At 41.5% G+C, this 16,211-nt stretch overlaps 1 protein-coding gene across 2 annotated transcripts in view; it reads left to right on the top strand.

The window, feature by feature from the left end:
• PCDH15 (protocadherin related 15) overlaps positions 1-16,211 on the top strand; it is a 2,659,104-nt gene that overhangs the window by 277,205 nt on the left and 2,365,688 nt on the right. The gene's annotated exons all lie outside the window — the stretch shown is intronic.

Below are 16,211 nucleotides of genomic sequence, written 5' to 3'. Positions count from 1 at the left end.
GGTTTCCTGCTAGAATATACCTAGCACGAAACCCAACAGTGCCGTCAAGGACAACAGTCACTGCGGCACAATATAGCAATACAATACTCAAAGCAGTCACTGTAGAGCCCGATGACACTGTTGGGTTTCCTGCTAGAATATACCTAGCACGAAACCCAACAGTGCCGTCAAGGACAACAGTCACTGCGGCACAATACAGAGCAGGGAAATACTCACTAAACGCCTTTTTGGAGGATGCTGTGGCGCTGTCCCAGCCTTCCATCAACGCTGCGCCCACCTCATTCCATAGCCGCAGGGTCACCACATTGTCCTTGTACAGCCGGTCACGGCTGTCCCACAACGGCGCACGCTCCTGGACCAGGCTGATGAGCTGCTCATTATCCAGGTAGACGTCTTCATCCCGTTGTGGAACCTAGACAAAACACTTTCATTAGAATAATCAAATTTAAATTGAATAAAAAGTTACAAAAAAAAGAAACATAAAAAAGAGTAAAAATAGAAGATAAAAAATAAAGAACATTACAAATCATTTGATAAATACATTCCGTATCACCACCGGGACTTGGCTTCGCTGCTCCTGCTCTTCGCCCTCACTAGTCCCGTCCGCAGAAGATGATGATGATGATGTCTTAAAAAAGTTGAAAAAAACGTAAGAGATTTGGAGTAGCAGCAGATATACTTACCAGATGCACGAAAATAATCACCTCACGGTCTGCTTGCGCCAATTCCTGCTGCGATGGGGAATATTCGGATTCTGAAGACATACTGCATGTAAAAATAATAAAAATCATTAGTACATACATAATTTAAAAGGACAGGCATATAATGTAATATACTCACATTCTTGACGCTGAGAAGATGGGTTCCTTGGTGACTGTCTGCTCTCCAATCTGTCAGTGTAGTAGTGGCAGAGTTTTGGCAGGCACCTCCTTTATATAGACTTTTTTTTTTTTGACTTTAGAAGTTTATAACTAGTACAACAAGTGGACACCACCAAAAAAACGCAGAGCTAAAAAAACGCATACATGCGCATGCCAGTGCGCACGTATGCGCATCCATAGGCTATAATGGCCATTTTTAGCGCAAAACGTGCGCATACGTGCGCATGCGCTTTTTTGCAGGACCAAAAAATGCAACATGTAGCGTCTGTAAAATACAAACGCACACCCCCAAAAAACGCAGCGCATGAAAATCGCATACGTGCGCATGCCAGCGCGCAGGTATGCGCACCCATGTTAAATATAGGGGAAAAAACGCATGCGCACGTATGCGTTTTTTTCAAGCGCAAAAAAACGCAAATGTGAAACCAGCCTCATCCTGGTACTTTACTGCTATCTCTGTGTATGACCCCCGTTTGTCTGACCTGAGCATTCCTGTAGTTGTGTCCTGCCGATCTCTGGCAGCAGGACGCTAAACCCCACCCCTTGCAGTCACATGACTGTAGGTCCTTCACTGCTTGCTAACTTCAGCGTCTCCAGGTCCTGTTTGCCTGAGCTTCCTGGCCGTATCTGACCTCGGGCCCCCCTGCAGTGTGGGTGAGTCCCTGCTCAGCGGTGGCTGCACGCCGGCGCTGACAGGACCGTGACATTATAACTGACGGGGATTGGAGCTTCCTGAGGCTATAAAAAGCTTTCCCAGAACCAAGGAGAGACCACAATAATAAGCCCCAGGTGTGCAGGTCAGAGCCTGCACTGAGATCATAACGTTTAACCCCAGAAGTGCAGGTCCACCAGCACTGGTTCCAGACATTAACCCCAAGCATGCGGGTCCAACCCGCACTGGGATCATGACACCCAAAACTTAAACATGGTGGTGGCAGCATCATGCTATGGTGGTGTTTTTCAGCTGCAGGGACAGGAAGACTGGTTGCAATTGAAGGAAACATGAATGCGGCCAAGTAAAGCGATATCCTGGATGAAAACCTTTTCCAGACTGCTCTTGATCTCAGACTTGGCCGATGGTCCACCTTCCAATAAGACAGTGACCCTAAGCACACAGCTAAAATAACAAAGGAGTGGCTTCAGAACAACTCTGTGACCATTCTTGAATGACCCAGTCAGAGCCTGATGACCTAAGCCCAATTGAGCATCTCTGGAGAGACCTGAAAATGGCTGTCCACCAACGTTCACCATCCAACCTGACGGATCTGGAGAGGATCTGCAAGGAAGAATGGCAGAGGATCCAGGTATGAAAACATGTTGCATTATTCCCAAGAAGACTCATGGCTATACTAGCTCAAAAGTGTGCTTCTACTCAATACTGAGCAAAGGGTCTGAATACTTATGACCATGTGATATTTCAGCTTTTGTTTTTGAATAAATTTGCAAAACATTTTTATTTCTGTTTTTTTTCCAGTCAAGATGGGGTGCAGAGTGTACATTAATGAGAAAAAAATTACCTTTTTTGAATTTACCAAATGGATGCAATGAAACAAAGAGTGATATATTGAATACTTTCTGTACCAACTGTATATAGACTCCCCTTTCTCCCTGTAAAACACATGCATGCTTGTCTAAACTGAATGATAGATGTCAGCAGAATAAAGGACCCCATGTACATTAGACTAAAGTCATCTGGAACTGTTGACATGATTTCAGTGAAGAAAGGATCCAAGCTGCTGAGTCTGTTGTTTCACTTTTGATAAGCCACTGGCAGAGGAGTTTGGCAGCTGCTCTTTCATAGAAAACACAGCAGTTCTATGCTGAGTATATCATTCATATACCTGGGGACTTCGGCAGAGATACGGCTACCCAATATGTATGGACACCTTAAGCATTTGTACAATAAGTATTTAGGGTGTCAACCTTAAAGGTTACCTGTCCTCTGTTAATAGATTTTAGATTGTAATCATTAAAAAAGGACTGAGTGTGCTTACAGCTCTGCAAGGTACAAATTAAACTGCCAAGTCCTTTTGTTTATCACCACAAAGAATGATAGCTATTCATAAAATCTATAGATCAAAAACAGTAGTATATTTTTAATGAAGATTGATGACTAATTGGAAAATGTAGTTTTTTATTTTAAATGCATTGACACAATTATAAAAAATGTCTGCAAAATAGAATAAAACTGGTGAGGCCAAAGTTGGTTTTGTCTATAAGGAGTAATATTATATTGTTATTTTATTCCCTTTCCCACCTTCATCAAGTTATGGAGTATGCAAAATGTACTGGAATTTTCTTCAAAGTTGTCACCAAAAATATGTAAAGTGAAATGCACCCAAAGTATGATGTATTTAGAAAGAGAATATAGATCAGGGGCTTCATTGGATGCTTGTAGGTGCAAAGGAAAAATGTCAGACAGGGCCCTCATTTACCACAGGTAATGTTGGTTTTCACATAAAGTGAAGAGACTTTTGGGCTCCCACTAGGCTGCAGGGTTAAGATATAGCTGCAATCCCCTACATACACCACAGTTACACCACCATTCAAGGGCGTAACTATAAGAGGTGAAGGAATTGAACTCACTCTCGGGCCCTGAAGCTCAGGAAGCCCAAAAGATCCCTCTGGTCCATATGAAAAGACTATTGTCATTAAAAACCTGTGATAGTAGGGGGGCCTATCAGAGATTTTGCATAGGGGTCCACAAGCTTCACATTACACCACTGTCCCCAGTTTAGACAAGATGACTTGTAAAATGTGACAAAATACAAGGATGTTGAAACAGGGAAAAAAAAGTAGCATTTACCTTGACTAGTAAATGACTAATACAATTTTCCTCATGTATCATTTTGATTAATTTAGGGCAATTTTCACATGTCATAACTACGTTCATATACCTTGCAAAATTATTAAAGGGACTGTCAGCACAGAATGCCTGTTTGAAGCAAGTATAGGCAATTGGTGCTTCGCAGTGGGGGCCAGTCATTTAAATAAAACTTCCTAACTGCTTGTTTTCCACATATCCCACCCTTCTCTGGATCTATGAAGTCAGATCTGTCAATCAAAGAGGAGGTGGTGGATATAGGGAAAATAAGCCGGTGGGAAGGTGCATTGAAATGATTGGTTCCACTGTAGAGGGACTTAAGGGCATGTCACACTAAGATATCGCTAGCAATATCGCTATAACTTGTGACGTTATAGCGATATTTCTAGCGATATCGCTATGTCTGATACTTACCTACGACCCGTTCCCCCGCTGCTTATCGCTGATCGCGCGAGAACAGGCTGGACTGTTTCTCGTCGTCAGCTTCCTGCAGCGCTTCCTGCTGTGACGACGAGCGACGCGTGGAGCCGGGTGGGAGGACGCAGGATCGCCTAGTGTGACAGGTAAGTAGTGACCCCCGTCCCCAGTGATGTCGCTGGTGAGATCTGCCTGTGTGGCAGCTCACTAGCGACCACTTAGCAATGTACCAGCGATCCTGACAGCGTCATAACGCTGGTCGGGATCGCTGGTACATCGCTAAGTGTGACAATACCCTTAGTTGGAACAATCATCCTGTGCTGACAGTTCCTTTAAATAATCTACCTATGCCTCCAGGAGGTGTTGATAGGCTGTAAAGCTTGTGTTAGTAAGCTGCATCTTGGTTCTTGTGTTGGGTACTGTTTTATTTTATTTTTGGATGGATATTGTAATAATGAGTACATCACGACTGCAGAGATGCGTGCAGCGCTCATCTATGTAAGAAGGTATTGCATCTACAAAAGTCATAGTCTTCAAACTGTGCTCTAGGGTATATCCCAATGCCTAACCAGTAACCATAGCAAAGTGTAATGTATACTCCTTAGTGTACATTCTTGCTCCAGGGTGGAAAGATAAGTGAATCTCTAGCAGGCAGTCATCCATAGGTTAAGCAGCATCTCATAAAAGCCACATTGAAGATTCAGTAGACCAGTTGCACAGGTGACTCAACAAAACCCCCGCTGCTATTAACCTTGTTTAAAACTTTAAAAAAGTATAAACTTAACCAATTTTCGATACATAGAAGAAACTGTAGTCTTAAAATGGAAAACTTACATGAAACTTGTAAGGATTATTAGAGTTTAACTGTTACATGCTTTCCTAATCATGCTCCAGCATTACCTTTCTCTGTCGTCAGTTACCGCCTCATCTTTGTTATTCAGCCTCACAACAATGACACCACCACCAGTATAAATTGCCAGTATAAAAACAATATCATGTTTATTAATTCATTATAAATATAACATTGAATAAATATGAACAAGGTGAACTTGTAACCAAGCAAGGACTACATGCCATATAATATCACAAAAGTAAAGTGCGTGTATGACCTGTATAAAGTGGAGCCAGTAGTGCAGATATAAATTAAAGGATATAGTGTTCCAAATTGCACTACATACAAGGCAAAGAAGAGTATAAGAGGCACTTACATGAGTGTGTAGTTTGTTTATATGGCGTCCCCGCCACCCCAACGCACGCTTTGCTTCTTCGCCAAGAGGCTGGGATGGCAAACATCAGGACAAGCAATCAATATTTCAGGGTGCCAATGGGTTTAAAGAAGAAGCCCCCACACTCTGTGAACCATCTAGATGCTGTAGTCACTATTGACAGAATAATTTGAGGGGTTAAACTACCATAGTCTGTGCAAACACTGATCGTGGCTGATGCAAAAAGTTGTCAGCTATAGTGTACAGCCAACAGCTACTGGATTGTAACCCCACAGGGGATGCTAGTCTGTTATATCGCAGGTCAGTAAAAAGACATACTGGTGGTCACTAAGGGGTTAATGTATTTCTAGAAATCTTGATAACAAATCCCCTGTCTTATCATTTGAGAAAGATGCATCCAGCTCCAAAGTATGTCATGTTTTAGACTTTTGAATAAAAAAATGTTTTCTACAAAAGTCGTGTTGGAATAGAGCACCTTGGATGTCACTTTTGTTTGTTTCTTTTCTAGATCAAAATTGGGATTTTTTTGTAAAGCGCCACACCAGCATTTCGCTAAAAAAATTCAGCGCTATAGTGGTACTTTAAGGCTATTTGCCCACATAGCGTCTTAAAACGCACAATGAAAACCGGACTCCTTCTCAGAAATCGCGCGTTTTTTTTCTGCATGATTTCACCGCAATTCTGTTCGCGATTTTGCCGCGATTTTCTCAAGCACTTTCCAAGCGATTTGAAGCATCACTTGGAAAGTGATTGACAGGTTGGTCACACTCGTCAAACATATGCGGCATCAATAGTAAAAGATAAAATGTTAAAAATGATAAAAAAAATAAAAAATCGGGGTATATTTACCTTCCGACGTCCCGCGCTGCCTTCCCGGGCCACAGCGTTCCCAGTAATGCCTTGCGAGACCTGTGATGATGTTGGTCTCGCGTTACTATAGCGACTAGAGTCACGCGAGACTACGTCATCACAGGACCTTGCCGCAAGGCATTACTGGGAACGCTGAGGCCGGGAATGCATTGCGGGACGTCGGAAGGTAAATATACCCCGATTTTTTATTTTTTATTTTTTTTTACAGGGGTATGGTACCCAGGGCCTGGAGGACAGTCTCCTCTCCTCCACACCGTGGGTGCCAACCGCACATGAGACGCTTAACTTCCCGCATGGTGGGCATAGCCACATGCGGGAAGTAAGCGATTCTCATGCATTCCTATGGGTGCGGAATCGCGGCAATTCTTTGCGATTCCGCACAAAAGAATTATCATGCTGCAATTTTTTCCGCGATGCGATTCCGCCGTGGTAAAAAGCGCGGAATTAGCAGCACAGCATGTGCGGAACGCCATAGGAATGCATGGGGTGTGTCATGTACAAGATTTTTAAATGTTTTTGCAGCATTTTCGTGCCGAAAATCGCGGCAAAAACGCTTAAAAATCGCATCGTGGGCACACAGCCTTAATGTAAGCATCCTGCCCCCGATCACATAGTCACCCTCTGACAGCCAGTACAAGGCTCAATAGACAGGTATTAAAAAGTGACCTCCAAGTGGCTTCATGAAACATTTGCGCTGCAGGGGGGTCACGTTTCACCAGAGACAGACCGGAGCTGCTGCAGAAACAGATGAAAACAGGGGGTGTCAGACAAGGGGCAGGGGACTTACATTTAGAGCATTACTCAGTACAGTAAAAAAAAACGCTGGAGTGATGCTTTATGCTACACTGGTGGTGCACAAGTGCCAGTGTACAACCATTGAAACAGTGCTGTCCTGCTTTTGAGACTTTTTTATTCTTTAATGTATACAAAGGTGGTAAGTAGAAAACAATATTCCAACCGTGACTATTTGATTATGTCATGTGATCCACAATAGTGCAAACTTAAAATAACTACATGTTTAAGGGATTTAAGGGATTGTGTACTTTTCCTTTATTTCTTCATTGTGCTTCCTTGCAATTGTCATCTTTGGTTTGTAATAATGTCTTAACATTGGTATTGCTGTAGTTTGCTCCTCTTACCCTGCCCAGCTTATATTGTACTTGAACCTGACCTTGAACCGACTTAATCCTTTTTCTGCTTTCTGATTTTGTCTCTGGTCACGCTTTCCTGGTTTTGACAATGATATTCCTCCTGGTTACTTTTTATCATGATGATTACCATGATATGGCAGAAACTCCATGGATATAACCCAGGGATGGGCCTTTATGACAAAGAACAGATCCCTGCACAGGGGTGATAGCATGAAAACCAGGTGTTGACTAATTCCTGTTAAATGGATTGGCTAACATAATTGTATTTGCATGATATTTTGGCAAGAGGAGGCAGGTCAAGAAAAAGCATTCACCTGGGAGCTGGAGGCAGGCGAGGGTGCGGATAGTACTCAGACAGGCAGGAGAAAAACAAGTGCAATGCCTAGCCCTGCTGTACCAATGCTTTATTAGCATAGCATTTATATAGCTGATTACAGAAGAATGACAAAACAGATTTTTTAAAAATGTTATCATTTTAATCAGCTTCAAAGTGCCATTACAATCAAGTCCAAAAGTCCAAATCCTGCTGACATATTCTCTTTAAATGTATGTCAACACAAAATATCGGAGCGGGGCATATCTGTAATCAGCAAGTTCCTCCTAGTTGTGGCAGCAGGCAATAGTAATTGTAACCATGTATGCCAATGCAAACTATGGGAGCTGTATATATCTGTCACCACTAAGCTCCTCCTAGTTGTGGTGGCAGGCCCCTTAAATTGTAACTATGTATGCCAATGCAACATAAGAGAACTGTATTTATCTGTCGTCACTAAGCTCCTCCTAGTTGTGTAATTGTAACTATGTATGCCAATTAGAGTTGAGCGAAACAGGTCGGCCAGATTCATAAGTCGCCGACTTATGGCAAAGTCGGGTTTCACCGACCGAAACCCGACCTCAGCGTGAAGTCAGCCATGCGGTGGGCAAAACGAGCGCCAAAGTCGGATTTCCCAGAATGCCTGCACGTGACTTTTTTCAGCCACTGAGCAAGGATGTACACTGTGGGCAACGAGATAACATGTGCAGGGTCCGGGGAGAGAGAGAGTTTTTGCGCACTTTAACAAAGTGGTCCGGCATGCAGGCGTGTTTACTGTCCTCCACTCCCTGCCGACTTTGCTTCCCCATTGACTTGCATTGGGTTTCGTGTTTCAATTGGATCTTCGACTTTTCCCTATAGTCGGCCGATTTCGTTCGACTCGACTTTTGAGGAAGTCGGGTTTCATGAATCCCGACTCGACCCTAAAAAAGGCAAAGTCGCTCATCTCTAATGCCAATGCAATATATGGGCACTGTATACACCTGTCATCACTAAGCTCCTCCTAGTTGTGGCAGCAAGCACCAGTAATTGTAACTACAGTATATATGCCAATGCAAAATATGAGAACTGTATATATCTGTCATTGCTAAGCTTCTCCTAACTGTGGTGGCAAGCTCCAGTTATTGTAACTATTTGTGCCAATGCAACATATGAGAACTGTATATATCTGTTATCACTAAGCTCCTCCTAGTTGTGGCAGCAGGAACCAGTAATTGTAACTTTGTATGCCAATGCAACATATGAGAGCTGTATATAACTGTGGTCACTATGCTCCTCCTAGTTATGGCAGCAAGCACCACTAATTTTAACAATGGAAGAAGTAGGAATTTCTAACTGTGTACAAGATATAGAGAACTGCTTCCCTTTTAAAAATGTATTATGGATTTTATCAGAAAATATTACATGTAGGCAATATGGAAAGCTGGCAAAATGATTATATAATCAACCTTTATTTTACCCTACTTCCAAAGATATTATTCAGTATAATGTAGCAAATCAAAGTATGGCAGAGTAAAATGAACAGGTTGAGGTAAGGTAACATGGACAGCTTATTAGCTCTGCTACTGAAACACATACAATCGATGCTTGCTGCAGAGATTGCCAGCAGAGTGTGCCTTATTACCAATGCACCATACAGTAAGTAGAGCAGAAAATATATTGTAACCCATTGTTACTGACTTTTAGTTCTAGATTCTGTAGCTGAGGGAGTTCCAACTTAAATATACCATCTAAGGACACTCTTGTATGAGCTACATACTCCTGACCTCATATTATTTTAAATATGTCCTCGGATTTGCAAAAGATTATAAGGTTAAGAAAGTCAGGTTTCCTCTCGACATAGTTTGACTGTTCCATTGAAAAAGTTGAGATCAAAACAATCAACTATGGGCTTTCTTGTTAATAAAGTTTACGGTATTATAATTGCTGTAAGCTAAAATATCACATCTCTTAGTGATTACAAATGGCAAGAGGATGATGGCCTTGGAGTTTCCTATAAATTAGGTAATTTTTGCTTCTTTATAGGTCTAAGGAGTGTATTTATGGAGCAGTACTAATTACGGCCTACCATATTTAAATTGCTATAAGCAGTAGGATCCTGTCTTTAAGTGGGCTTACCAGGGTCCTGCTTCCAACATAGTAAATCTCATGAGCTGAATCCCAGAATTCCCATTTAAATGTGCAAATCTTGTTGTTATATTAAGTGGTTTCCAAGTGCTTTTTATCTCTTGCCATGTAAATCAATGGTAATTTACAGCATAATTAATTAAAAGTAGACCTTATATTAACTGTGCCTTGTCTTAGCTCAACCTTCAAGTCAAAGGAGGGATGAATCAACTTCAGCTAGAGCCTTTTCGTTTTCTTTGAGCAGCAATTTGGTTCTCTGTCATCGCCTGCCTTTCACCGGGGAGAGATTTTAAGGACATATTGTTAATCACACGTTGGCAGTATTTTATTGGTAGAAGGGAAAAGCATAAACTTTTCTATAAATATCAAACAAGGCAGACATGAAAGCTGTGGTCATGACGTTGATGAAATTTGATGGAAGAGCTGTGCAGGTGCTGTAGGACACTTGGGGTATAGAACAAATTTGAAAAAAAAATATTTGAAAAGAAAAGGGGGAGACAGGGCGCTTCCAATGCGTAGGTCTGTATGGAAAGTAGATGAGTGCACAGCAAGTGTTAGGCTCACCTGATAGGGTTGTGAGAGTCACAACACCTATAATCGCATAAAACAGCTGCAGCAGTCTGCACGAGGTCCAAGGACTTGGTACAAAGAGAAGGCTGGTAGTGCAATAAGAGACTGCACTGCTGTGGTAGAATTCAAGATATCTTTATTGCCAACGCATTTCCTGATCCAGTCCCAGCTCACTTCATCAGGGCATGAACATGAACATGCCCTGATGAAGTGAGCTGGGACTGGCTCAGGAAACGCGTTGGCAATAAAGATATCTTGAATTCTACCACAGCAGCGCAGTCTCTTATTGCACTACCAGCCTTCTCTTTAAAAAAAAATATTTAGAATTCTAAAAATTGTAAAAAAAAATAAGGGTTAATGTTAGGTCAACAGTTATGTTACGTTAGTTAACAAAGTATTTTTCTGAAAACCATCCTTGATTTTTTTTTATTCCGAAAATTACATTTTCAAACTTTGAATGAGAATGTCCTAAAGCTAAGCTTAATTATATATTTAAGTAGCCTATTGTATGTGTTGCTATTTTTGTATTTTTTCCACAGGTTTTCTACATTACTGTATGAAATTGTAAGGTGCAAACCATAGGAGTCTATCCTTGTAGCAGGTTACTTCCCTTGACTATTGAAAGTCAATGTTTATATAATGAAATGACTTATTATCTAGGCTCCCTGAAAGTAGAATGTTTTTCCATCTCTGAGGTGACATTTAGGTTTCAGAATAATAATGGATCCATGTATTTCCATGTGCCCATTCACAACATCATCTACTGTATTCCAGAGGGAAACAGCACTATGCAGTGTCACATGGAGTCTCAGTGTGCCACCGCGCAGCCTTCTTCACATACAAATATTACATTTTCTAACTATACAGATCAGATGCCACAAAACATTAGAACAGGAATGTATCATCAGAAAAAATATTATCTCCATTTTTTGTGCAAAATGTATTTTTTTTTATTTTTGCCATGTGTTTTCATATCACAATCTACATTAGTAATCTGGAAATTTTTGCCTTAGCCACTGGGACTATTTGAGACTAGTGATGAGCGAGTATACTCGTTGCTCGGATTTTCCCGAGCATGCTCGGGAAAACCCAAGCAACGAGTATACTGGCTCATCACTATTTGAGACTCATGCTTACTGTTCTTTCCAGAAACTTTTCAGAAATGTCATTATCACCATTAATAGGGTTACAATAGCAGGTAAGCTCTATTAAAAACTGATAACACTGACACCAATCACAATAGGTGATTTCACTGCTGTTCCTGCTCCCCTCCTTCCACAACGACTTTTGCAGGGGCTAATTAGATACTTTAAAAGCAAAATATAGAAGTTGAGCTAGTTTATTTCTGCTTTATGTACATGATATTTTTTTCTGTATGATTAGGAAATATGGGTCTATAATAGACTCAGTGGCAGGTATAAAAATTGCAAACATATTTTTTATTTTAAAGGGCAGTGATATTAAAACTAAAAAAAAATACCCCCAAAATTTATAAAAATCTAAATCTAAAGTCTGATTTAAGCATTAGGTCATTTTTCTGCTGACATTTTAGGTACAATTTATTAAGTTTGGTAGTTGTGCAAGAATAGTTTTAAGACTTTTGGAGTTCTTACATTTGTCAAGGTGGGCAGAGAGCATGGGTGGGACATGCATGGTTGTACCAACCTGTCAAATCCATGAGAAATTGCACTAACTGGAGTACATTACTGGTATAAGCACATGCTGGTAAAGAGATGTATCTAATTCATTAACTGGAATTAAACTCCCATGAATTAGACACATTGTTCTCCAGCAAACTGATTCATTAAGACTGGTGAGTGTGCTTCCAGACTTAACCATTCAAACGTATTCTCTTTAATGCAGAAAACACTATTTAAAGGGAATCTGCAAGGAGGATCAACCCTTCTTTGCCATCTATATGTGCATCTAGGCTATACGTTGAATTCTGAAATCTCATGTCTTAAGCCCCCGTCACACATAGCAATCTCGCTAGCGAGATCGCTGCTGAGTCACAAGTTTTGTGACGCAACAGCAATCTCACCAGCGAGATCGCTGTGTGTGACAGCTATCAGCGACCGGCCCCCCTGCCGGGTATCGCTGATCGTTCATGAAAGGTCAGGACTTTTTTTGGGTCGTTGGTCTCCCACTGGCCAGCACACATTGCTGCGTGTGGCAGGTGGGAGAGCAACGACCAGCGATCAGTGCGCTGGTAACCAAGGTAAACGTCGGGTTTCTAAGCAGCGCGTGGTGCTTTGAAACCCAATGTGAACCTTAATTACCAGCGCGCTGATGCAAGGAGCTGGTAACCAAGGTACACATCGGGTTTCTAAGTGACGCGCACCGCTTAGAAACCCGATGTGTACCTTAGTTACCAGCTCCCTGCATCAGCGCGCTGGTAACTAATGTACACAGCGACGCGCCCGCTTGGCGTCGCTGGTGCTGATCGCTGGTGAAGCTGCCTGCTTGACAGCTCACCAGCGATCATGTAGCGACTCACCAGCAATCCTGACAAGTTGATATCGTTGTCGGGATCGCTGGTGAGTCGCTATGTGTGACGGGGCCCTTATGTCAGAGAATTCCACATTATTATTATGATGAGAGCAGACTGTCTATCATGACATGTCTCACACTGGTAATGCCCACTTTAATTTAATATAAGCCCTAGAGGCTGATTCTCAGGGAGAGCTATGTCCAGCCCAGAGTCGTGAACAGCTCATTTATACATAAGGAAAGCGTGGCAGATATCAAGGTATCATTTTATTCATTTTCCTATGACTTACATGCACATATAGATGGCTTAGGAGGATTGATCCTACTGACAGATTCCATTTAAATACTATTTTCTGCATTAAAGAGAATAAGTTCAAATGACTAAGATTGGCATTGTACACACCAATCTGCTTCATTATATTGTATTTATTAGTGAAATAATAGGTGATACTTTCCCCTTAATAGGGGGATAAATTTCCTTAAAATTCTCATTAGATATTCAATTTAAAATAATTGGTGATACATTCCCCCTGTGTGAAGTTTGCTTTTACGTTTTGGCTTTACATTTAATTAACATATTCATTATTCAATGTCACTTAAGCATTAACTATGCCTTGTGATGCCAGCAATGAGTTTCTTTGGTACTGACAGGTGAGCGTGCTTGGTACTCCATGGAGCATCGGGGTATCGAGAAATGTCGAGTATCGCGTGATGCTCTAGGGCTTGGGTCCCCGTAAGAGGCTCGTTTGAATTTACTGAGCCAGGTGCCGCACTGGAGAGAGAGTCCTCGGAAAAATGCTTGAATTTGCCATTCACTTCCATCAAGCTTGCTACTCGAGGCGAGCTCATCCGTGCATCCGACGTGCTCAATTCTAGTGCAAAGCACTCGAGCATTACAGTGCTTGAGCAACACTATTCTTTAGCCATTATAGATTTCTGACACCCATCGCTTGTGTACGGTATGTATATGTTTAAGTACGAATAGATGGATTATGCGAGTTGGAAAAAAGTTATATAAAACAGTTGTAAAGCGAGTATTTTAGAGTAGCTTTAGCTGCCTCTTTTCTAGAACCAGAATAAGTGATGTTAATGTTTTATGTTAATGTCTCATTCTTTCATGTACAATTAGCAGTCTAGTTTAAAGTGTTTTTTAGCAGTGAACAGCCACTGTACCGCATTATTATAGCACAGCTCCAATTTTATGCTTCATGCACAGAAGTCACTTTTTCCATAATAATAACTTTACTACATCATTATTATGGTTGTAATATCTTTGCAAATATTCTATGTGACATAACTATTAAGTATTTAGCATTGGGGATGTGATATGTTGTATATCCTGATATCCTTGAATGTAAAATGCGATAGTTTCTTTCGCCAGCACTTGGAAGTGAATTACAGTAGAAAGATGAGGTGAGCTCAGCAGGGATTTTCCAGGCCGTCAGTTTTAGATCTACAGCGCTTCATGATTTTCTTTTGGTGTTTCACTTTGAGAAAATCCTGTACAGAAATCACTATATTGCCAGACTGTTCACTTTCCAGGAATAGGGATATGTTTCTTTTGGAATAATGTCCTCACTGAGCAGGAATAACTATCATTATAGTAAATGTGCATTCATCATACTAATAATATAATATAATGCACATATATATATCATAACTAGCCATAAGTAACATAAAATTTAGTCTAAGGCTATGTGCCCACAGTAGCGTTTTAAACCTGACACAAAACCGGACTCCTTCCCAGTTAACGCGTGTTTTTTTCCGCGCTTTTTTTGCGCATTATCCGTGCGTTTTTTATGCATTTTTTTCCGTGCGTCTTTTGGACCATAGGAAATAGCTAAAAACGCAGACTAAGCCGCAAAATTAATGAACATGCTGTGTTTTTAGCCGCTAAGCATTTCCTTAGCGGTAAAAAACACATCCATTGGCACAAAAAGGCCAAAAAGCATTAAAATTAATGGGAAACTTATTTTAAGCATTTTTTAAGTGGTTTGACCACTAAAAACGCTTCAAAAATGCTACTGTGGGCACACAGCCTAAATGCGTCATAGTACAATTCAAGTTAGGAGCAAGCATATCATCTCTGCACCTTATGCAACTGCACAAGTATCCTGCAGGGAAGGGGGCTCGCCATTCTTAAAGAAAAAAGATTACAGCAGATTCTACTAATTTGCCCTCATGCTGCTTGTGTAGTTACTGCTGGCCCTCCAGCTAAGCCTATGGTGATTACTAGTTTACACGTGCAGTGCTGTGCTCTGGAGCCTAAGTCCAGATTTCACTCTACTGAGCATGTCCATGATGTGGTGCCTTCCCATTGGTGCTCGGACATCAGGTGCTCTGGTGAAGTGGCAGCTTCAGATTGATCCACAGACATGGTCCTGTCTGTCTGGACTTGAGCAAGGTATAAAAAGCTCTCAATGGTGCATGCCTGTGCTCTAGTATTAAGTGTGTTTGGTGTCGTGATGGAAACTTTGCCACCCAGTGTGCATGTGTGCCACTAATAGCACTGCGAGTGTTGGTCTAGACAGGCAGTTTAGGGTGGGAACTCCTGCTTGAACTTAGCATCTGCATCGGGTGTCCTCAGGTGCGCGTTCTAAAGCACACCGTGTGCCAGAGCAGGGTCAACCACCAGCTTAGTATTCCCTGGGGGGGGTTAAGTTATAGGGACTCAAATTAGTATTTTTCTATATGCCTGTGCAGTCTAACAGGGTATAGTCCTTTTTGCTTTACTTCATATTACTGCTCTGCGGTGTAACAGAGCTTGTTACTTCGCGCTCTGTGCACACTGAGTGATATTTAACTCGCAGCTATGCTCCGCCATTGTGCTAGCTGCAGTTTCTCCATCACTGCACGGTGGACCATGGGTTGTAAACGCACCTTATTATAATTTCTTATTCGGTGCGTTCTGCCAATCCTAACACGTTGTTTGTGCCTTATAGTGAGGGCATAGTCAGATGGCCGTATAACACAGATGAAGATCATATCCCAATGTTAGGACTGGCTTGCATCTCTCCTGACGTGAGCATGACAGCATGTATTTCTATGCAGCTGTCACGCTTGGGCCAGGAGAGCCACTGACCAGTCTGTGCATTGCAATGCGATCATCATCTGTGTTACACGGCCATCTGATTATGCCTTTACAGATCAGTAAGTATTTGCAAGGGGAATTTAATTCTTCTTGAATTCTACAAAAATCCACATTCACCAAATTGCATTTTTTTTGTAATTAGCTTATGTTTGGATTTAGCACAATGGTGATCACTATCATCAAAAGGTAAAAATAAATAAAAAGTCCTTATACTCACCTCACCGCTCACATCTCTAGCCCTTCCATTCCTC

Source organism: Dendrobates tinctorius, unplaced genomic scaffold (assembly GCF_039654945.1).
Source record: "Dendrobates tinctorius isolate UK_male_01 unplaced genomic scaffold, ASM3965494v1 ptg000156l, whole genome shotgun sequence".
In the NCBI taxonomy this organism is placed as follows: Eukaryota; Metazoa; Chordata; class Amphibia; order Anura; family Dendrobatidae; genus Dendrobates; species Dendrobates tinctorius.
This window is presented reverse-complemented; position numbering and strand designations above follow the sequence as displayed.